General features: G+C 45.6%; 1 long non-coding RNA gene across 1 annotated transcript; it reads right to left on the reverse strand.

Moving 5' to 3' along the window:
• Positions 1 to 1,370: 1,370 nt before the first annotated feature.
• LOC308178658 lies at positions 1,371 to 20,762 on the reverse strand. The gene is made up of 4 exons (XR_013939884.1): positions 20,628 to 20,762; positions 6,833 to 11,663; positions 4,065 to 4,155; positions 1,371 to 3,871 (listed from the first exon to the last, which is right to left on the reverse strand). It is a non-coding gene; the product is annotated as an uncharacterized lncRNA (long non-coding RNA).
• Between the last annotated feature and the right edge of the window lie 3,778 nt (positions 20,763 to 24,540).

Raw genomic sequence — 24,540 nt, forward strand, 5'->3', positions numbered from 1 at the left:
ACTCTGCATGGCCCATGCCCAAGAAAGGAACAAAGCAAAATTTCAGCAGAAAAGGCCGCACGTTGCTGTGCATGTATGCAACCACATGGGCCAAATTCAAGTTACACACACAATATCAGGTGAGGCATTTCCAAATACCTGGAGTCAGCTCTGAGCACACTGAAACTCTACAGATAGCTCTGGTGTCTGCCTTCTGCAGGTGAACAATGAAGCCTGGTTCATTTCCTTAGTGTTCAGCTGGGGTTTCATCTGAACTAGCAGATAAATTAAGTGGTGGATATGAAAAACTGGTCAGGAGCTTGCCTGAGAGTCCCTGACCCTTGCTGGGTGCAAGGAGCAGGTGCTGACTTTGGGGTCCTGCAATTCCTGGCTGGGGCTGGAGCTTCCACCTTCACCTAAAGCAGGTTGGGTGCCAGGTGACAACAGGCCCTGGGATGGAGAAAGGACAATCAGCACATGGTACCAGCATTAAAACCATAGCAAGGGTGAGAGGAGGTGGGATGCACCCAGAAAAGCTTCTGAGGAAATCCTGAGATAATGGGAAACATCTGCAGCCTTCTGGTACACTCTGGGAAGTTGGGTTGTTTTTTCACAGCAGCAGCAACCCAAAACAAACAAAATAAAACTAAAATAAAATAAAACGGGGTTTTACTAGCTGAGATGAAATATACTCTCTTTTGCTTCAGCAGCCTAAGGAGAAACGTGGTTTTTGTCGGTATGCCTGGGGAACATGAAAGGCTTTCAAAATCAATGTGTCATTTCCCATAGCAGCCCATCACGGGGGCATGTCCCACCATCAAGCCTTCACAGCCATGACATGCATTTCGGAGCATGTTTCTGTCTCTCAGACGGCTCCCCAGGCTGTCTGCTCAGGCTACGGGCTGCTGGCTGGGACCACCTCAGCAATGGCAACCCCACGGCTGGTGGCTGCGAGAGGAACGAGCCTGCGGGCAGCCCGCCGGGAGCTGGATGCTCATCTCATCTCATCCTGCCTGCCAGCCACCCAGGGGCTGTGGGGCAGGGGTACCAGGGCACAAAGCCCTGCACACCTGTGGGTCAGGAGTTAATGGGTACGTGCCTGTAGGTGGCAATCAGGAAGACGAAGCAGCAGTCCTGGGGCTTGGAAACATACTGCTGGGCACTACCAGTCATTCCTTTTCTGCAGATTATTATGGCATACAAAAGGAATGTTACCTGGATTCCCTCTCAAAGCGTGGCCATGCACCTCCCTGAGAAATTGTGACTGGACTTTAACCAATGTGCCAAGGCCAAAACAGCATCCAGCATCTGAAATACAGACATTTCCCCAAATCATCCAAATACAGTTGTATTTCTTTGTTGAGACAAAAGGGTGTTTTTTTGTGCTACGGATTTTACTGGTTTTTAATGCTAGTGGCATAGGATCAGATTTGGCTTTTGCTCCCAGACTTGTAGTTTGTTCCTGTGAATCAGCAAGGCTCAGAGCATGAGCGGTGAGGACGCTACTGCAGGACGTTGCTCGAGCAGGTTTCAGAGCAAACACCCAGGGTGACCTCAGGGCTCTCGTGCAACTCACAGGTCAGAGGCTGTCCCAAGTGTTCCTGGGGATCGAGCCACCATGCATGGGGCCAGAGACCCTGGCATCAGCCCGGCCAAGCCAACCAACTTCATCAAAACCTCCACCTTCTCCAGCCCTACCTGAATTTGGCCTGGAGTTATTCATTAACCAGCTGACAGCTTCGTCTCCGAGGCCAGGGGCAGCATGCTGGAAATTTGCAACTTGCCTGTAATGAGTTTGGCAAACGAGGTAATTGCGTGTCCATCCTGCAGGTTCCATTCGTCTGTGCCTGTCCACGGCAGGCTGATCCTGCCTCTGTCCTTCGACGTGGCCTCATGCCAGCACCATCCATCTCTCGCTGTCCTGCGGGCTGCAGAGGCCAGGTTTTTAATGCATAAGGCCCGAAGAGATTCAAAAGGTGCCTGGTGGAGGGAGCGGAGCCGCTGCTCTGAGCATCCTGAAGGATGAGTGAACATTACCAGCCCCATAAATGGCTGTCTGTCTGAGGTCAAAGGATGGAGAGGCATGGGATCACCATGACAGGCATGGAGAGCGAGGGGAAAAAATCATTAACATGATATAAATTTAATCCTAAAATATTCTTTGTCTCTTAAATAAGGACCTGGGAAGGTAGTCTCTGCCGCCCTGAGGGCAGAGCTTAGCAGGGTTCAGGTTTGTTCTTCTGCAGGAAGACCCGAATGGCAGAAAGATGGAGGTGGCCAAAACACACAATTCTTCATTAAATCCTGATGAATTAATGAGTTACTGAAACCATTCATATAGGTCAGCCTGGAAATGCTATTTGGACAGGCAAGGATGTGCTTTCAAAGTGCTTGCATTTAAATTTCTTTTTTTTTTTTTTGCATCTGGGATTTGTGATCAGAGTTTTATTGTCATAAACAGATTCTTTTTGTTTTTGTTTTTTAATCTATTCCCCTTGGCTTCTACTCATACCAGCAAGACAGCATGCATATCAACCAAAGTTTTACTTGAACATCAAGATTTCAGGAACTTCTGCAGTGGGGGTGTACCAACAAGAAATCAACTTTAAAATGAAAAAAATAAAAATTAAAAAAAAAATAAAACAGAAGTTGAAAGAAAAAAATCCAGGTGGTAGGGATTAACCTGATTTCACCTGAACTTTCCCCACATTAAGAATATTCTTCAAAAGTCAAACACAGAGCCCTATTTCATATTCTCTACAATAACCTTTAGAGTTCAAAACGTTCATCTGTTCACCCCCCCCCCCATCCCCTCGCAGTGGCGTTTGCAAATGACACAAACATTTGACTGTGATCTGTGCTCTCCCTAATGCAGCCCAGCCTGTGCCCGCGCCTTGTAACAATTTTCTCTGGAGCAAGTTCAAGCGCAATTTGCTCATGCTGGTATCTATCTGTCATCGGATGTGTCAGCCGAATCTCTCTCAGCTCGGGCGGAGAGAAAGGAGACAAAAGGTCACCTTCCACATACGGTGTGTTCTCCAGGAGGCAGGAAGGAGAAGGGGGGAAACTGAGTTTTCATCTACCTGACAGGAATCGTATTTTTTTTTCCCCTTTCCCTTTGCATTTCATCCCACACACGCAGCACGGCTCAGCGCCTCTGAGAACAGATGGAGATATTCGGAGGAGATGAAAATGAACCAGAGCCATCGGAAAGCCAGGAGGTTGGTGTGAATGGTGGCCCCAAAGGTTGCAATGCGTTTCCTTAGAGGAAGGATGGCTCGTCAGCCTTTGAACCCTGACAGCACCGTGGCTCCCTGCAGCACGCCGTGTCCTGGAGCTCTGTCTGGTTGGCACAGCCGAGGTGCTTCCAGGAGCCATGGGTTCGTGCCCCAGCTGAAGTCACTCCGTGCCGCTTGGGAGCTTGTCCTCCCGGAGGAGATGCAAGCAAGGAAGATGACTTCAAGTGCAGCTCTGCACTGAAAAGAGGTTAATGAACAGCAACACCTCCCTACGCCTTGCACACACTCATAACTGCGTCCCATCACTCTGCCCAGTGCATGCAAGCACTCGGGGATCTGTCAGCCCGTCCCAAGCTGGCACTGCATCCACTGGGCGTGCCAGGAGGAGATGTGCTCCCTGGGGAGAGGAGGACTTCATGGCCAAGGCCTTGACCTGTGCTAGACACTTAGCTCAGGTACGGCAGCTTTTGGGGAACCTAAGCTCTCAAAAAGAGCAACTGGATTTCCAAAGCACTTCAAAATTCCGATCCCACCAAGGACCAACGCTGACGTTTGGTGTGGGCTTGTTGTGCTCCAAGAAAGCCATGGTCCAAGGCCCGTCCCAGCTCATCCTGGTGGTTAGCCAGATCCAGCTGCTTCGGAAGAGGTTTGGGCTGGAAAACATAACACAGGGAAACGTGCTGTGTGGTGCTGTGCCACCACTGCCTGCACAGCATCCAGCCTCTGTCCCATCACACACAGGACTGAAATGCTCTGGCTTGGGTGTGAGACAGCAAAGTGGCTGGAGGGAGTAGAGATGCCAGAGCACCCAACCTCTATTGAAAAAAAAAATAATCCTATCCTTACTGTGGATAGAACTGGAAGGATTTGGGGTTCCTTAAATCCCTGAAGTTAATTTTCTTAGCATTTCTGTATCTGACACCAGCCAAAAAGAATTCTGAGGGGGAAAAAAATATAAATGGTACTTTTAGTGTTCTGTGAGAGGAGATGTATGATCTCCAGCAGTCAGTCAGCGAGAACTGAAGACTTACAGGAGGGTAAGGAATAGAAGAGCCTGGAGATTTATTTCCCATTAGAGAGTGGCAGATGGGGAGGAAGGGGGCACGGAGAATAAATTGATGTGGAACCAGAGCCAAACTGAGAAAAGGCAAAAATCAAACCAAGACAGGCTGAAAGTTTTCCAGTCAAGTGTTCCCCCTCCACCCCCAAAGAAAAGAGGAGCTTTCTACACAATGGCATGTTTCAGGGAGAGCCCCCACTTTTCACAAAATTGTTATTATTTTTCAGTTTGCATGGAGTAACCAGCCCAAAACTGATTAACACCACCAGAAAAAGAAGCCAGGTTGCAGCAGACTTATTTCCATTGAAAATGTGGTTGAAAGCAAAGCCTCATGTGCAACTCTTCCGTCAATAAAATCTAATATTCCTACCATTCTTAAGGTTGAAGTGAAAAAGAGGTTTAAGGAAAAACATTCTCAGGGAAAGCCAGTTAGATGCTATTGACAGCAAATCTGCAGAAACTTTTACCAATCTGGCTGCCGTTGTTACCTGTCAATCTCCCAGAGTCGCCACATGAAGGATAACACTGTCTTCAAAAACAGCCAGCTGCACATGGCAGACAGGCTTCTACATCAGAAGATGCTTTTTTTTTTCCTTCCACCCCCCCGGTCATATCTCCTTAACTAATAAAAGGTTTTGCCTCTCCCCACAAGCCCTGTCTTCCTGTAACAGCCCTCACTAGCTACCCACATCCAAAATAACCCGTCCTGTTTAGGAGCACGGCGGAGGACTGTGACACACTGAGCAGGTGAACCAGGCGCGCAGAGGAATGCCTCTCAGCAGGGCCGTGCACAGAAGAGGAAGATTTCCTTTAACAGGAGGGCAGGCTGATGGGGCAGACCCACCCCACTCCCAGGTTTATTCTGCTGTGCCCCAAGCTGCGCTCCCCAAGCATCCCATCCTTATTTATTACATCCCTGATAATCCTTGTTGCCCCATGAGGTCTTTTAGGAGTCACTAAAATAGCAGAATACAGGCAAACACCCGCACAACTGAAATTTAGTAACGTGAATTGGGGGAAGAGAACATTTTTTTTTGAATTACTATTTTACGTGGCAGCTGTTACCAGCACAGCCAGCAACGGGTGCAAAGTGGACATTTTACAGCACGTGTCAGTGTGCAGAGACCCGGCCACGGGTTTTTAGCAGCAGCAGGAGCTGTGATGAGGCTGGTTTGTAACAACCAGCTTAGGGTAATGAGGTCATGAAACCACCAATCTACCATTTCACCGTGCAGCCAAACTACGCCCCTTTTAGTCCTTCATGCATGCATCTTGTAAATGTAAACTTTTCACACTAAAAGAGAGAAAATTATCCTTGCACTTTAGCAAGAGGAATGATTCAGATAGCCCCAGGCAACAAAGAGCTGAGCTGATAAGAAACAATGGTGTTTGACTGCCTTTGGAAAAGTATTTGCTGTTTTTTTTTCACGTGTAACATTGTTTTAAGCTACGAAAGACACAGAGGTTAATTGCAGTTCACCAAGAAGGTGTTACCGTGTTATTTCTTTTCAGCATGCCTTTCTCTCCTTTTCTAGGGGTGTAGGGGCCAACTGCGAGATGAACTGGCTGTGGAAGCCTCGATCCATCATCTTTAAGCAAAAAAGGAAACGAAAAAGTTCACAAAAAGGAAGTGAAACACCACAGGGTGAAATCCTGGCATGAGCCAATCGTGGAAAAACACCTGCTGGTTTCCATAGGTTCGTATAGGATTCCCCTTTCAGTACTCAAACGTCCAGACAGGCCCAGAAAACTTTATCAGGAGGGATTACGTTCACACCACCACGCTAAGAGATCGGGTAAAGCCACAGGTCCTGCCAACAGCACGGCACTGACATGGAAGGGGCTGCAGCCTTCTGATCTTCTCTGCTAGCTACAAGAGCAGGTAAAGGGCCTTTTCATCTCCTGCTTAAGCAGGATTTCTGACATTTCTTTCAGAAAGAGGAAAGCATCATAAAAGAACCCTGTCTCATGAAGATGGCATTTTTTAATGAGTGCTTCTAAACAAACTGATGAGATAGGAGAGAGAGAGAGAGAGTGATCTCTTGTACCCTGCCCATGAGAGCTTACCTTCACTCCCCTCTGTCACAGCCTCCACAAGCTGCTGCAATGTCCAGGGAGCAAACCTCATCCATGACCACGACAAATCAGCCCTGGGGTGCAACAAGACGAACTGGCCTCCTGCTTAGCATGGTGGCTGGCCCCCAGTGCTCCCTTCCAGCTCCATAAATCAGCCAGCCCCAGCAGCAGGCTGCCCCAACCCCTCCAACACTCACCGCCCTGCCCTCCTCTTCCAAAGCCATTTATCCAGAGAGGGTAAAGAGAGGGCCCAGCACAGCAATGAGTAATGCCCAGCCGACCCCCAGAGGGGAAGGCAAATCACCTCCCAGGGAAACGGAGCCCTGAAACAGAGCCCACACGCTAGAGACCCGTGGCAGTGCCAAAGGGATTAACCCAAGCACAAGAAAATTTAGTGTGACTCATGTCCTAACCTTTCTGGGTGTTAAATGCTGAAGTCATCGGCTGGTTTTCATCATCGTGACCAGGCAAAACTTACCTTGACTTTCCCCGAGTAGTCATCTCCTATTTGGTGTTTGGGCACAAAAACGCGTGGTTCTCACTGCGATGACTGCCCAGTTTGCAGGTGGGATATGGCCCCAACTTCTGCACACACCTTCAGCAGAAACCATTCTGCAATTCCAGCCCAGAAAGCAGGTTCTGAGTGTAGCAAACAAGCAATAGGGCAAAGCTTAATAAATGGAAAATACAGCACACATGAGATGTTTGCAACTCAAAACAATATGAATGAAGTAGAGGATACATCTATTAAAATCAAGAATACTTCAATTTTTCCCTCCTCAAATGTATGTGTTTTAATTATGCACTTTTAGCGCTTTATGCTTCCAACATTACCAGATAATTTGTAAGTTCCAATACCTTTACGTACTTTTTAAGTCACATTTGATCTTTTACTGACAATTAATATCTCATTCAGTTAGTATTTTCACATTCACCAAATACATATAAAATTTTTCATTGTTGCAAAAAATGTTCTTTTAATGGTCTCTGAAGTTCTGCTGCAGGCAATGCTTTGCAGGTGTACATGGGAGCTGGGAAACCATTACAAAGAGCAGAACTGCCAGTGCTCTTCCCCTTTGGAAGAAAGGAGGACTCCAGCACTCCATCTGCTGTATGACTTGTCTTCTTTAGGAGGAAGGATGTTGCACGAAAATAGCTGGTTAGTGAGTTAAACTGTATTATGAGTTTTGTCCGTATGAATTTTGTTAGGTTGTCCCTCTGTAAGGAAAACTCAAAACCTCGTGGCCAGTGTGCAGCAGCACTGCAGGAGCTCCCTCCAGCACCCAGCCCTAGGGGTAACTTCTCTTTTGGAGAAGTTCACATGCTTTTTGTGACAGGCAGTGTCCCCTGACGTGCTCCTGCATAAAAAGAATGTGGAGGCTGATGTGAACCTTCTTGCTCTTTCCCTGCAGGTTCACCCTTCTGTAAGGGCTGATTTCTAGGACTTTTACACATTTAAGGGTGTGAGCAGAGTGTCTCTGTGGCATAATTTTCCAAAGCAGAACTGCAAAAGCTAGCTGAGGCTGAGCTGCAGAAGGAATTCGGGTTTGAGCATGCCAGCAAGGCGCAGAAGTATCTCAGAACAGGAGCTACACCCAGAAGTGACCCAGGGCTTTCTGTACATTAAAGGAAAAAAAAGAGAGAGAGAGAGAGAGAGAGAGAGAGAGAAAGGTGGGGGTCATGGGGTAAAATATCACAAGAAAGGACAGTATTTTAACCATATAAATGACAAAAATAGTGTAAGTAAATAGTTTCTAGTTTAGCAGCTTCTGAGCTATCAGTACTTACTGGTATAGAGGGAGCCTAGTATGCAGCTTTATTTTCAGGGTGCGGTGCCATCAGAGCCCATTATGCAGCTTTCAAATTCTTATTTAAGAAAAGAGGCCAGACTGAGCTCAAACAGTTCCTTTATGAAATGCAGCTTAATGCACATTTGACTAAATATCCCAGCTCACTGCCAGTCAGCAGCTTCAGAGATGTTTCTGAGAAAGGGTCTTCAATCATCCTTTGCTTCAATCTTCCTTACTCGAGGGAGGATGGCAAAGAAATTAGATAGAGGGGTCTTCACAAAGGCAAAATTACAGGGTCTTGCCATGGAAGAGTGGTAACTAGCAAGTCAAGATACCCACACTAGACAACGTGTCTGATAGTTTTGCTGCTGGACTGCATCTTACCTTAATGGAAGCAAGGTGAGTTGTCATCTGTAGGTGAGATGAATGGAAAGGTGAAGCCATGTGTGCTGCAGAGATGAATGTTTCACATCAAAAGTTCATTTCAAGCACAGGTTAGTACTGGCTGGAGGGTGATGTAGTGGCAAAATCCTTTACTTGTCCTAATTTTATGGCTAGATCCGTGTAAGAATGAGGACTGTTTTGAGAAGCATCGCCACAAATAGGTTTATTTTTGGTGTGGTTTTTTTTTTTCTTGAGGCTTAAATCTTGACATATTCAATCAATTCTACTGTTCCTGTTGCATTGTGGATTAGTTAATTGCAGAAGCAAAAATGTGTGCCTGATTTATTATGTATAGAGCTTTGGAAAATTACAAAAAGCAGAAACCTAGACAAGCCATCCAACTCCTCACTAATGGCCTTTAGCAACAAGGAAATGAGACTAACTGTAGTAAAAATGCAAATAAAAAACAACACATGAATTCAGACCTCTGACTTCATTACAGAATCATTAAGAAATACTTGAATTCAGGCAGCTAGAAGTTTAAAACCAAAACAGGAGAACAAAGCCCAGTCTTTCACATCTGTAGCCCTATCAGCAAGGAAATCTTGTCAAATTCCTAACCACTTACATGGCCATTTATACCTCCCATCACCCTGTTTCGGCTCCAGTAGCCTCTGACAATGGTTTAGAGTGCGAGTCTCCAGAAACTAGAGGTTAGTCTTGCTTGGGAGACAGGAGGATCTTCTCCTGAGCTCTCTTCCATGATGAGAGCATGTAATTGTCAAGACCTATTGAAACTGAACAAAATTTAAACTGGAATTTTTGACCAAATTTATTCTGGATAAAACATAATTTCAAGAGTTTGACCATGCTGCGAGCTGGTTTTGAGGACTCCATTAGAGAGCCACCAGCTCACAACAACTCATGGCTTTTAGAGACTGAACCAGTGACACAGGAGACGTCTAAACGCAGCTACCTAATGCCAAAGCCCCTTCGTGGTGGTGAAGCATCTGACAGCGCAGTAAGCCTAAATTTATTGCTGGGAAAATGGAGCTCAAACATAAACACAGCTTTTGCTCACTGCATGGGCACGTGTGAGTGTATGAATCAAAATTTCTACACTGCTCTTTGCCAATTAATACCTCCAGATAAAGCACACTAGGTAGCGACTTAAAATTTCACAGATTTTGTGTGCTCTCCTGCCCTGATAGACTTCTTAGCACTTTACTGCTGTTTCAGATGTCCAAATATTTGCCTGGATAAATAGATTTAGAATAGTTTGAATAAGCTGCACTTTCCCATAGGAAGCTGGGTGAGTCACATCAGAAAAAATATATCTTGGAAGAGATCTACAGCACAACTACAGACAGGAAAATGAAAGCAGCAGTTGGCACTGACTTGTTCAGCAAGGGTAGAAATGGCCAATCTATACAAAATGTGAGTAGCCTATGGATTCAAAGAAAACTTGCCAAATGATGCATTTTCACAAGCTTCATTTTTATGAAAACAGTTTGTGTCATAAAATGATTAAATATGGGATTTTATTTTATTTTTTAAATATGAAATTTGTACTTATGTACATATAGGGGAAACCTGCCATGCTGAAAACGCCCCTGGAAACATGACAAATTTCTCAGATTCAACAAAACCACTCTTCCATTACTCTGCTCCTACCACAAGGTAGCAAAGGACCAAAGTAGCACATGCACCACAAAAGAGGGCTGAGTTATAATTTTGCACCTCTTGAGACACAAGTGAGAGCCCTCGTATACTTTGGAAATCCAAATGGAGATCTAGCAGGTTACAGAGATCAATTGCATGCATAGAATTAGGGAAGCAAAAGTGATATTCCCACCATTAAATATAGGTTGGAGACTTAATAAGGCACAAAGTGAGGGAAATGAGAAGCTTTTAAATTGAAGTTATTATGCACTGTAACAACTGCCAGAAATTATATGCTAATGTCATTCTCCTGCTTTTATTCCTCTTCAGTTCAGCAACAACCCACTCCTCAAAATCTTTTCCTACATCTGCAACTGCTACTGTCTCTCAGATTTTTCACCACTCTCTTTTGACACAGACTGTCCCCCATCAGAATGCAACAGCCTCCCTTAAAGCACTCCAGACCCAACAACTTCACCACGGATCCAGCAACCTCTCCTGCTGCAATATCACAGCATTAATCTCCCTGGGACTTCTCCATGCCCGTGCCTCAGTGTGGATCATAACCTGAGATTTCTTTCCTTTCAGGGGTAAACCTGATGCTAGAAGGACCCAATGAGGGATTCAGGCTTTCTTAACCTTGCCTTTAATTTCTATATACAAGAAGTAATAAAAGTCAATTAATATTATTGCCTTTTCCCTCCTTTCCTGATTTGCTTCGCTTAAAAGTAAACAACAGTCCGCCATTTGCTGAGCAGAAACTTGCAGCGTGACAACTTCCATCAGAGTCCTGCCTCCAGGAACACAAAGAAGAATACAAGAAAGAAACTTCCTTTCCTTCTGGTCTTTAGATTCTGGCTCCACATTATGTGTGCATTGCCCAGTCTACCTTGTTACACGCACCCCTATGCCTCCATTGAAACAGAAATTATTTTCAGTGTTTTCCCATCTACGTGGGGGCTCCAAGCCTGCGTTCTTCCTTGTGCTCCATCCAAGGGACAGTTTGATGAGCAGCCGAGGACGGGAGGCTGCTGTGGGATCCTCCAGCAGCTCCGGCCCCGGTGGGCAGCCCCCGTGTTGTCCCCAGGCACTGAGCAGCGTGGCAGTGGTGCTACTGAACATACACCAGGGGGTGTTCAGATATTGCAGAATAAAAAGTGGATGTGGAACCAAAGTGAAGGATTGCATAAGGAACGGGAGTAGAAACTGGTCCGGTGGGGCTGTTAGAGCCTGGAAACTACTTAGAAAAAAAATACTATAAAGCTGTCCTGCGTACAAGCACACTGCGCTCTCCTCAGCCACCACGTCCCAGATCCCCTCTGCAGCCATAGGTAATTCTGGTTCTGCTCCCCCTATGAATAGCTGATGTTCTCCAGTCTCCATGGGCACAGGCATCCAAAATCAGACTGTGGCAGAGGTTCAATCGCATCAACAGTAATAAGCATAAAAAAGGTGTTATATGAGGTGAAGAACCTGTGGAGAAAGAAAAAAAAATACACAAAGATTTACAGGGGAACGCAAGACAGGTGAAAAGCAGAAAGCCACAAGTTCTCAGGCAATTATGGGTGACTTTCCTGGCAATCACGACTTGCAAATCGAGTCCACCTCCTGCCCTGGTGGCTGATTGCCAGGAACAAGTTAATTAACCATCACTAACAAACGCACGTCTAGTCTAGACTTTAACAACTCCACTGATGCTGGCCCCACCGCCTCTTGGCAGCTTCCCCTGCCCAACCTCCTGCAATTGCCCAGGAGCCAAATTCATCCTTGGGGAAAGTCTTTTTCTTTAGCTTGCACCGGGGATGAGAGCAGCCCAGATAGTGTGCCCTGGCATTTTCCCCATATCCTAAAGGAAATCATCAAATCTTTCCTTTTTTTTTTTTCTCTCTCTTATTTTTTATTTTTTTGAACTTCCCCCATTATGATCAGTCCTTTCATCTTCTTCCAATCACCTTCACGCCAAAGGCTTTCGGACAGCATCTTTCCTCTTTCAGCTGATATTTGCAAGCATTTATTTTACGTGTTGCTCACTGAACTTTTTCCAGTTCATGGTGTCTTATTTTAAAACCACTATTCGCAAAATAGCCTAATTCTCCAAACGGTGCTGAGCTGAGTGGAATAATTACCTTACTTGTTTTAGGCCTCTGCTGGAGTCCAAAATTATACACTTGGAAAATTATGATTGTTTTATCTTCTTATTTTTTTTAGTTTCAAAAGATGTGTGAAAGACAGGTTTTTATAAAGGACATAAAACCAGCCAAAACTATAATTACAACAGACAGAAAAGAATTCAGAGAAAAGATGATTTTATGATTAAGGCATTGGACTAGAAATTTAGAAATTTAAATTCCCTTTGTAGCTCTGCCAAAACCTCTCTCTATAACCTTTGCTGAGTGACTTAATCCCCTTGTGCCTCAAATAAAATTCTTTGGAACTTCCCTGTTTTATGATAGCTGCTGTGAAAACACATTCGTTCACATTTGTGAGATGTTCAAATACACCAATAATCAGAAAACCACAAGGACTGGGATGGTTACAGTCATCTGGCTGCATTTAATCATCTCTTGTCAAAAGCATATGCATCTTTAATCACGAGCACATGGGATACAGCAGCATCACTCTTGAGAAACAAGTACTGTGCTAACAGAAAAACCAAGAGAAAAAATTCCTGTTTCTAACAGAAAATATGTTGCAAAGCAGGGCAGAAAATTTCTAAATGTACATTTGAAGCTTAGCATCCCTGCATCACCTTCCCCCAAAACACAGAACAGCTTAGGTCTCTTACAACAGACCAGAAATACCAATTCACGTTGCACTGGAGGTATGCAAACTCGAGAGCAATTACAGCAGCTCCCAGACTTGCATCTTGATTCTGAGGAAAAATAAAAAATAAAAAAAAAGGAAAAAAACACAAAAGAAATGCTACTAAAGGTATGCAAGATGGTTTTCAAATGACCTTAAAAACAGGATGCCAAAAGCGGGGCATTAAATGCGTATGTTTCCAGGCTGTGATGAGGACACCAAACTTTCAGAGTGAATTCTATTTAAAACCTCTTAAACTGGGGAGTGACTGAAATGAGAACACGACTGAAATGAGAACACAACTGAAATGAGAACGCAGGACCACACGGGCAAAGGGACGATGCCCAGGCGCTCCCCAGCCCGGGCACGGTGAGCACGTGGGGGACTCGTCTCCTCTCTTCCTCCTGGAGCACCAAGGGATGCTGCTATGTCAACCGATCCCCCCCTGCCTTTTTTCATTGCTTTAATAAATTAAGCCGAGCAACAATAGAGATGAGAGAAAGCAGGACAATGTGGTAAATGTAGCAGAAAGAAATTTGAATTGTAATGAGGAGAGCTAATCAGGAAAAGAATGGACTATAGAAGAAGCACTAATGAGTTTCTAAATAAATTCAAAAGGTTAATATTGTTCTATCTAACAAATACGAGAAGAATCCTAATGTGAAATGAAAGGCCACACTCCAATGTCCCCGTGTTGCAGCCACATCCACCCACCCGCTGGCCACCGCAGCCTCCTGATCAGTCTTGGCCTCTTTTGCCTCTATACGTAAAGAACCCAAGCCAAAGCCCAGCTGGTCAATGTTTGGACTCTCTTTGACTTGCTGGCTTTGCATCAAGGCTTTTGCAGCAGGTTTATGTTAGCATTAAGGAACCTGTACACAAAGTGTGGTTTGCAAACCACGAGGGCTGGGAATGTGTCTGGGGACGGGGCCGTTTTCAAGCACCTTTTTTAGCACATGGATTGCCAGGGTGAGTAAAAGGCTGATATAGGTGCCCGAAGGAAAGGGCAAGTAAATACAAAAGCTTATAAAAATAGAAAGCTGGAAGGGTTTTTTTTGTTTGTTTCATTTGTTTTGGTTTTTAATTTATGTGATGCCAGTAATCCAAAATATAAGCTAAGACTTTCTGTCTATATAATCAAAAGTGAAAATATTCAGAGTCCTTTATGCATTGTATTACAAAACACGGTAAAAATTGTATGCCAGCCAAAATATGATATTTTTTAGGTGAGAAAAGCAGCCTCTTTCAAGAAAAATAAAATAAAATCCAATTCCCAGCAAAGTAATAGACTCACAGGTTTTTCATAAGAATAGATCTGCTCAACTATTTTCTTGCTTGAAGGAAGGAAATCGTGCCATTATAATATTTTACCCTGAATATAAAAAACCTGCCGTGTCATCATTCTTCAGGGAGAAATCCACGTATATTTGTGTACATGGCCGTCCATCTATCTTGTGAACCACAAACAGAACAGGGGGGAAGAGCTGAGGCAGGCAGCACATTTCGTCTCCTCCTGCTCCCACGACGCCAGGGGATGAGTTAGGTGCAGTCCCACAGCCACATCACCTCATTAAGATCAAGCCGTCCCCTCAGGAACTCATCGATCTGCACACATCACCGAGGGCACGGTCACACGGATCCCTCCACTCCTATCGCTTACGGGAAATGAAGGAAATTAAGATATGTACTTTTTTTCTTTCGGGTCTGTGAATCATCCTACAGCTGGTGTAGCACTCCCACGCCAGTGCTGACCAATCGATGGATTATTCATGGGAATTTGCAAAACACTGCTCAGCCACTTGCCTGCCATGAATAATTTTGTTCGACAGACAGGTTAAATACGTCGGCTTTCCTCTCCTCTTTCTCCTCGCAGAGACAGTGGGCATCTGCCCCACTAGACAGACATCTAATAGAGGCTTTGGCACAGTTCAAGGCAAAGATTGAAAGGCAAAACCCTCAGACCCAAGAGACCAGAAGGGTGGGGAATACATGGAGACAGAGACTGGACAGCCAGGACATCAACTGTTTGCAAGCAACCCTTTGTAAGCCAGTAGGAGACGTGCACTTACCCTCTCATCACTTACAGGGAGCTCACCAGAGCTCCTCAATTTTTCCAGCCCAAATCACGAGCGAAATAAAATGGAAAGTAGTGGAGCAACTCGCCCTCCTGAGCCCAGGGTGGAAGAGTCACCAGCTGGATGTTTCTGGCACTGCCCTGTAAATGGTTAAATGCAAAACTCTTCATGAAACAAGGGGCACTGCAATAAAATTGCTAACTGTGAATAAACAAGACAGTTGCACAGCTCATCATAACCCTAATGATCCTCTCTAAATCATGCAGCCCCATCACCTAGATCTATTGGCCACATTAGCAGACTGCTGAGTGCAGGAAATATGGAGAGGATCATTTTTAAATGGTTTTACGTGCCGCGCTCATTGGGAACCCTTTGAGATGGAGTCTAAAGCAGATGGTAAAACAGGAAAATTATTCACATTAATTCTTCAGCAACCTAAAATAAATTCAAAAATAAATGAAATAATGAAAGCCTCATTCAGTCATGGTTTTGTAGCAGTCATAAAAGCCCCAACAGGAAGAATCCAGAGCGGTTCCACTCTTCGCTACAAACCTGCTGCTAGTTAATTGGCTTCAAAGCCACAGGAACATTAATATCCCGTAAAAAAATATATGATCTTCTCCATTCTTTGACTATCGTTCAATTGCCTAATGAAAGAACAAACAAGCTGAAATATCAAATAAACCTCGCTGTATACAGTGTGCACTGTATCCATTTCAATTTTCCTTCACATGCATTTCCTACAGAGCGACATCTTTTGCTTTGAGCTTCTCATCCACTCTGGAAATTGTTATGGTGAGAGATAATTACTGCTCTCCCATTTTACAGACAGGGAAACTGAGGCACTGCTTTTACCCAGAGGGGGAACAGCAAAGGCAGAACTACACCCCACATCTAAGCCAACCCTAACAATGAGTTTTCCTGCTCATCTCGCAGGAGCGGCTCCACCAGGACCAGCTTTATCAAACCTTTAAAGTCCCCCCCGAGCTGAACGAACTGTGGCCCCTGCCAAATAATTCAACAACTACTTTGAAGTTGTCCCTCACCCAGATGAGCCAGAGGATCTGAGGAACATGTCACAAAGGAGCCCCGCTCCCACAGCAGTGAGCTATGCAAAACCTTGCAGACAACCTTAAAAACAAGTAGCAAAAAAAACCATTGCAGTATTGATGTTTCTGTGTGACAGCAGTACAAAACTGTAAAACCACTGAAAACAAGTGATACTAGAATACTAAAAATGTGAAAGTTCACTTCAAAAATCACTATCACCAAACTTATTTAATATTAAGCAAAGGTCCAAGCACAACACAGGCCAGACAGAAACCTCTCCACAGATGACTATTATAGGAACATCATGCAAGCTGTTCTGCTATTTAATTTCTAACACAGAGTGATTTAAATCCATATCAGCAAGGCGATGTACCTCTCTTGCTCATTGTGGTCAAGGGCATTTACCAATATTTGCTAAATGGAAATCTGCAGTTCTTGTTCCTGACACAGCGTAGCCCCATTGCTTTCTGACTATTTTAGTTCCTATTCATTTTTGGCCTGAGGAGTAAAACCTACCAAGGCTTACAACCTCTTGTAGCTCTCATCTGTATTCCTCTAAGTTCTGCCCATGGCGCCTGACACTATTTTAATTTTATCCTCTTCTCTGTAATGCACTAAGGTGTGCAAAATGAGCTCAGCTCACACAGCGAGAGCTGCCATCAGCGGCGAGCTGCTTCTGTAGGGTTTTCCCCGTCAGGTTAGTGCTGGGGTAAGCAGCCAGCTGTTTTGATGAATGAACATATGTGGATGCACACCAGCTGGATGGAGTGCACTGCCTCATTTCCCAGCGTCCAGCAAGCATGAGACAAGAGTTAACAACTCCAACACCATCCATCGACCAGACAGGGTCATCTCTGCAGCCCAGGCTTAGGGACAAGAGGCATCAGCAGCACCCTTGGCTGGGAGCAGGCTCTGGGAGCAGCTCCCTCACCTCCAACCTCTCCCAGTGCTCAAATGCTCATAAAATCCTTCTTTCCTTTTTGGAGCATCCCCTGTGGCTGAGGCTCTCCTGTCCTGCTCCTGGAACAGTGGAGATGGGAGAAAGTTTCTCTGTGCTGCTTCTGTCTCCACTCAGCATCAGCTGAAAGCTTGGAGCCCTGGAAAATGCACAGCTTGGTAAAGGTCGTGCTCTGAATGCAGATTATTCATGGACGTGAATTTATCTGATGAATTACTCTAAACATATAATTCAGCTGGCTCTACTGAGCACGTATAGGATGCGTCTCTGCAGCTACCCTAAATACAAAGCAAGACATTAAATAAGGACAGTCACTTGCATGAAAGCATAATGTTTTATTTGCCCCAAACATGATAATTCTTTAATTTTTGCACTGTGTACTAACTAGAAATACAACCCGAGCAAGATGCATTTACCTGTAGCTGATTACTAGGTAGCATGTTGCAACTGATACCCTAGGTTTTTAGACCCTGATTCAGTGCTTGATTAAGTTCTCTCCTAATTCTATCACATGGTAACTTTGAATTGCTTACAAACATTTATGACTACGGTGTGTTGGCAATCTCCTCATCCTGCTCGCTCTTTTTGCCTACTGGGTATATTCATTAACAGGTTTGTCATAAAATGCATCATTCCCTCCCATTTCTTCTAAATAAATACCAAGAGGCAATGAAGAACAGTCTATTTCAGTCTCTACTCCAACCTCTTTCTTTCTGGCCTTCAGTTTAGGGGATTCAGACAATAAAGGAAAATAAAACAACTGAGTTCCCAAGGCTCCCTGCAAAATCAGGAGAGCTGGGGAAACGTGTGCCAGGTTGCAAAGCATCCTCTGAAGTCCATCACCTTGGCTCCATGCAAAGCCCACCAGGCTGAGCCCTAGGGGATACAAGTACACATAGGGACCCTTTTTCATTTAATGCAGCCTCTTTTCTTAAGCTTCACTGGATCTGCTATTACTGCTATACAACTCTTCATTTTAAAAATGACAACTCTTTCATTTTCTCCCATGAAGGCAGGCTGAGGGAGTTAGGATTGTTCAGCCTGAAGAAGAGAAGGCTCCAGCGAGACCTTACAGTGGCTTTCCAAAACCTAAAGGGGGCCTGCAGGAAAGCTGGGGAGGGACTCTTTGTCAGGGAGTGCAGTGACGGGGCAGGGAGTAATGGCTTTTATGGCTTTTAAATTAAAAGAGGGGCAATTTAGTTTAGACATTAGACATACTTTACTCTGAGGGGGGTGGCACTGGCACAGGCTGCCCAGAGAAGCTGTGGATGCTCCACTCCCGGAGGTGTTCAAGGCCAGGTTGGATGGGGCTTTGAGCAGCCTTGTCTCCTGGAAGGTGTCCCTGCCAATGGCAGAGGGGTTGGAATTAAATGATCTTTAAGGTCCTTTCCAATCCAAACTATACTGTGATTCTGTGATTAAAAAGGCTGTTTTCTGTATCTGTGATCTGTCAGAGTACAAGCTCCCATGTGGCAGGACCACAGGCATCATTTTCCATAGGATCTGGGAAGGTTAGAAACAATTTATTCTGCCTGTTGTCGGTATGTCTAGTCGGAGCTAATCTAATTATACAGGAATTATGGGAATCATCCCCAAGGAGGAAGGCAGTAGGCCTTGGTCCAAGAGGAATAAACTCCAACTCACTCAAGCAAGAAGGCTCAAAGATACAGACCTGGGACTGAAGCATGTAATTCCTATTCAGGGGTGCACTTGCATGTGGTTAATTATACTGACTTTGCTCAGTCAGGTAAATGGAATCACAGGCTTAAAGCTGAGTACACGCTTCAATGCCTTTAGAGGCTGGGACAGTACAAACTTTTCAGCTTGGGTCCATCTTGGAAATTAGCAGCCTTGAGGAGCCATCTATTCCTTTACAAATTATAAAAATGTCCAAAGGCTTTGAGCCATGTGTGGTGTTTTTTCCTCCTGTGGTGTTTTGCCATGACAAAAGACAAAGAAAAGATGAAGAAAACTGGAAATCTATCTTAGAAACAAGCATAACTTTTCAAATCTCCTGAAAAGTTCAAGATCATTGTTGTTTCAGGACAAATATTCAATTTAATTTTTATCTTATCCGAACTCCAAATCTCTTTTGTCATCAGTTATTTTCCAAGGCACTGAACAAGAGAGCCCTGCGCTCACATCTAAAAGGCACGGCAGCAGCGCGGAGCGTTTCTGCTCGCCTCCTGCAGAGATAAGCCCTGGCCAGGCTGCAAGCAGCTCCCAGACTTTGGGGAGGTTCAAATCCAGAACAAGTCACGGTGAAATCCCCCAAACTCTGAAAATAACAGCAACATCTAAACAGCATAAGGGACTTGTATCTCACACTCTCTTCACCATCTCATCCTGTCACCTACAAAACTGCTTCTCCATTTACTCCACAGACAGGGTAACCAACACAAGCAGGACTTAAGCCAGTCGCTTTTCTTGGCCACCAGTAGAAGTTTAATGCAAACTTCCCTTTGAAAAATGCACATCTATTAAATTGAAAGTGATCAGAAGAGTCACTTACATAAGTTTTCTTGATTTAAAAAAGGACAGAAAGGTATATTTAAAGTTCAACTAAAATACTTAAAGTCAAACAGTTTTAAAAAGACTGCAGAAAAATATTAACTTGTTCAAGTGAACAACAGTAATTAACTGGTTAGCAAAAGCATCCGGATTATCACACAATTTCCTGCAAGAAAAAAATTGTTTCCCATACACTTTACCAATTCAAATACTGTCATCATACTTCATAATCCCTTATTGAAAGCACTTTTCCCATTCATAAGTAAATTTTTTTCTGCCTTCAGAACTATTTGTTTTGTTTTCCCTGATGAGTATTCTGCATGTTAATTTTCCACTCATCTCCTGCATGGTCCAAGGACAAAATGGACTCAGTGAACTTCACAAATGAAAAGAAGAGAAAGAAAAGCATAACCCCATTCCTCCTTTATTAAGCCCAAAGCACAACCTACTCAGCTTCATCAGTTCCCCTGCCAGTCCTTCATAATGCAGGAGGCCTGTCCTTACACAGACACCAAGCGTAGATCAGGGACCCTCAGACACTCCAGAGGACAGCCAGGACTTTGTGGCACAACCACATACCTCCAGCTTTCCATGGGGACCTCAGAATGACAAGCTGGGCAGATTTTTGGATGACATGGGACTTGGAACAAAACATCAGCTATGGCAGTGCAGGTAGGTCCATCAGCACTGTCAAGCTTAATACTCAGCAGGACATGTTATGCCAGCGAGTGTACACGTGGGAAATAAAAGATAAACGGAAAAGAAAAAACTGCTTCAGACAGCATCTTTATCCCACCAGCAGAAAATCAGCAGCTCAGCAATGGGCTCTGGTTTACTTGCGAGAGCTGGGCAGCCCGCACCCGGGGGGATTTAATAACAATACAGCGAGCAAGGCATAAGCACAGGCGCCGCCAGCAGAGGCACTTTCAGCTTTGCTTTAATATAGGGAAAGGGAAGGAGGAAGGAAACAAATGCAATAGGAAAGAGCGGAGCAGCAGAACAAGACGGCGGCACGGTGACAGGAAACAATTTATAACTTACTCAAGAGCCTTTTCCAAGTCATCTGTTCTGCTGCGCCAACAGCAGCGGAGGTTTGTTCAGCTATATTGTACACAGACACACAAGTACACACATATTCAAAGCTGTTTGTAACCACCTCTCTCATCCTGAGTTGCACGATGGTTTCATCGAGCCACATCTGCTCTGATTTGTTGCTGTGCTTAGTGCTGAACAGGAAAAAAACAGATTATTATGACCAGCTGAAAGGGGAAACGCAGAGTTCCATGCAAACTTCTCTAACAATAAAGGAATGTGAGCTGGGATCCGTGACTTTTTGTGCAATATGCTGAAGTCAGAAATAATAATGCAAAAGAACATCGCTAAGATACTTTTCACCATCGCCTGTTCTCTGCCAGCTTGTGAGGAAGAGGCTGGTGCTTCAGCTCAATAACCCCGACCACCAGGGCTCCATCAAGGTGAACCCCAGTGCTGTCCTCCCTCGGGTCCTCATATAAACCCCAGCACTGCAACATGGGACTTGTTCGTTCGAGCGTCCCCTTGATCTCGTTAGGCACAGTGGTTTGGGTAGGGACAAGGAGACTCTCGGAAGCCTTGCAAAGCCTTCTAACCACATTTGGCATCCCTCAGCCTGTGCTTCGGGCTGGGTCACATCCTGCATCTGCAAACACATTTGCTGCTGCTCTCAGATCCTCCTGCAACCAGGGTTTGGCTGATGGCAGTGCCAGTCCCTGCCGCTCCTCTGTGTTTGGAGCCATTTCCCACTCGGCTTATCACCTGGCTGTGCTTCACCCATACAGAAACCGAGGGAGCACCAAGTGAAGGAGAAAAACTCAAAGGAAAAAGTCTTCCCTCCCAGCGAAGCTGCGCAGGAATGACTCGTTAAATTTACACCCACAGTACCATGGAATAATTACCCAGGCCTTCTGTTCGCACGGTAATTACAATGAAATGGTTTAAGGAGAAGGAGGAAAAGAGCAGATCGGTGCGGTTGGTTTTCTTGTCACCTCCCTTTTGTGCTCCTGCTTCTTCCCCTGCAGCCAGGGGACCTGCTCGTCTGGTGCCCCCCTTGGCCACAGCTCCGGGGACCTGCTCCAGCTCTACGGGCTGCCAGGACGGGCTGTGGGTGGCCCCGTGCCCCATCCCTGACACTTACACTGAGGCCACCTCCGCAGGTGCCACCACGCAGACAGGGAAGATGCTTTCAGGTGTCCCAACAGCACTGTGGGCAGAGCCACTGCAGGCGTGGGAGCCAGCAAGCTCCTGAAATGCCATCCACGCAGAGCCCGAGCAACCACCGCCGTTCCCAATTCTAATTAGATCCATCAGCAAAACACAACATGAGGAAGAACCGTTTGACTCGAAGTGACAGAACGACTATTTATAGCCCACGTCAGCTCGCTGCACGCACAGCACGAGCTGCATCCGCACTAGGGCTCCTTCCAGAGGCTGTGCCAGGAGGGAGGACATCTCCTCCTCTTCCTCCCAGACAGCCCCAAACACCCAGGACAGACATCCACCACTTTGTGGCCATCTCGGAAAAACATAATGCATTCCTCAGACTCAGACCTTTCTCCAGAATAAACCCTCATTAGCTTTCTAGTCCCTGCCACTTGCAGGAGAGGAAGCCCTCGGTTCCCCAGATGGGTGGCGAAGTGCCACACCAGCTCAGCCGGGACCGAGGAGGTGGCACCTTCCCTCCCATCCTTGGTGTCAGCCAGGGAGCTTCAAAGCCTGCAGTGACCATGCCGGGCTGCTCGCACGCCTCGCTTCAAATGCCAATGCAAACTCCCAGCTTGAGGCATTAAAATTTAATTACTGGGGACAGCTGGATCCGGGCGAGGGTCTGACTCTGAGGACCTGGAAAAAAAAAAAAACTTCATTCAGCAGCAAGCTGTCCGGTGCTGAGGAGATGGACCCAAGCCAAATGTAATTCGTACGTATTAGGGTCTCACAACAGACTTCGCTCAAGCAGGCTTGGCCACCCAAGCAGCCAGATGCAGGCTTGCAGCCTGCGGTGCAAACCCCTGGGGGACACGTGTTGCCCATCTCCGTGCTTTTTGGGAGGGAGCTGAGTCCTGCCACCTGGGTGACCCCCATTTTAGGAGATGTGTGGGACAGGAGGACACAGACTCCTGTGTGCGCACCCTGGTTCAGGTACCTGCCAGCGTCACTGCTGGAGCATCCTCCAGCCCATGACCACAGCTTAGAGTGAATGCACAGGTGACAGATCTCATATTTTTGGTTGGAAGTGAAATTCAATCTCACACAAATAATTGTGTTGTTTTCCCTACAGGTTCCAATCAGGCAGAGCTAGCTACTGAAAAAGCCAAATACTCATCAAATTTGCCTTTCCTCTCATTTTCAATGCCAGAAGTTATATATTTTTTTTTTCCTCCTGGACCAACAGTGCCAACTTAAATACCTGCGCATCAGCTCCAGTCCAGCTTTCAGTGAATCAGCTCAGAAGGGGCAGCAGCTACCTTTCTGCACACAAACAGCCCTTTTTAAGCAGCGCTGCGATTGCAGCGTTAGGAAGGGAAGACCGATCAGTTTTGAAACTGAGTTTGCAACATAACTCAATCTCCTTTACCCCAGCAAACCTACAGCAGTTTCAAGGACAGGCGGTGTTTTCTGCTCGCTCGGTTGGTTTTTTTTGTTAGTTTTTTAAAGCACAAGCATCTCTTCCAGGCTGAAGCCGGGGTTGGGGCAGGGGATGGCAGGAGGGGCCGGTCCCCGGGGCACCCCGGGGTGCGAGTGGCACCTGCGGCTCCCGGCCCGGCGCTCCTGGAAGGCGAATTTTTTTTGGGAGGGGGGTGTCACCGCTCAGCGGCGTGCGCGGGGCTTTGTCCCCCCCTGGTGACCGGCCCACGGAAGGACAGAGCGGCAGGAGCCGCTCCGGAGGGCGCAGCCCGGCCCGCGGGGATGCTGCGGCTCCCACCGCCCGGGCCGGGGGTGGCGTGCAAAAGCGGGACGGGCACGGAGACGTGAGCACTGCACGGCTAGGGATAAGAAAAAGCTCAACCCCTCATTAAAAATAAATTAAAATATATACAGAAAAATTGCTCGATGCGATGCAACCTCCTCGGGGCAGCGACCGTGCCGAGGCTGGCTTTGCTTTTTCCCCAGTGGCAGTCTAAGCAGAGACGATGCTCTGGGTCTGAAAATACCCACAGCGAGCAGGCAATGCTCTGCTTCTTCAGGAAATGCCTTGTGAGCATATTTGGGAAGGTTTTGAAGAGCAACCTGCCACTCAACAGCCTCTGGGGGAAGTTATTGCTGCTCCACCGAGGGCCACATCTTGAAGGATCTGCTTTACCCCCGCTTCTGGTTCAAGTTAAAGAAAGGCAGAATAGTTCCCATGGAAAGCAAACACCATCCTCAGAGAAAAGCAAAAAACAGTTTTCCATTCAAGAAAGTTTGCATATATGTATATTATATGTATATATGTATACACACACACACTTTTTTTTTTGCTAGGTCAACTTTTCACGTACACAAAGCACCCGGGAGATTATGAGCATTTGGTGGAGGAGTATTTACCAAGGGGGTTCCCAGTCTATGATGCAACTAGAAAAAAACTCCATCCTACCTTCCAGTGAGAACAAAGAAAATGAGTATATATTTTTGAAAACCACATCATTCCTGCACATTCATTAAGAATCCACCTAAACGTTCTTCAAACTCTTTTCATTGAAATAAGGGGAAAAAAAGGTTTTGAACTTCTAGCTTTTTAGTGTGTTAATTAAGAGAGAGCACAAAAGCTCCACCTTGGAAATCATTTTAAAAATCTTCTGTTATACATACAATTTTAGGCCTGAAAACCTCTGGAAGTTTAACAGCAAAAATAAACTTGGTTATTTCAAACAACACGATGTAATCAATAACCAAAACATTTATTTATTTATTTGTTTATTTATTGCCATCTTGGGGGAAA

The sequence above is a fragment of the Anser brachyrhynchus genome (assembly GCF_964034855.1).
Source record: "Anser brachyrhynchus genome assembly, chromosome: 16".
NCBI lineage: Eukaryota > Metazoa > Chordata > Aves > Anseriformes > Anatidae > Anser > Anser brachyrhynchus.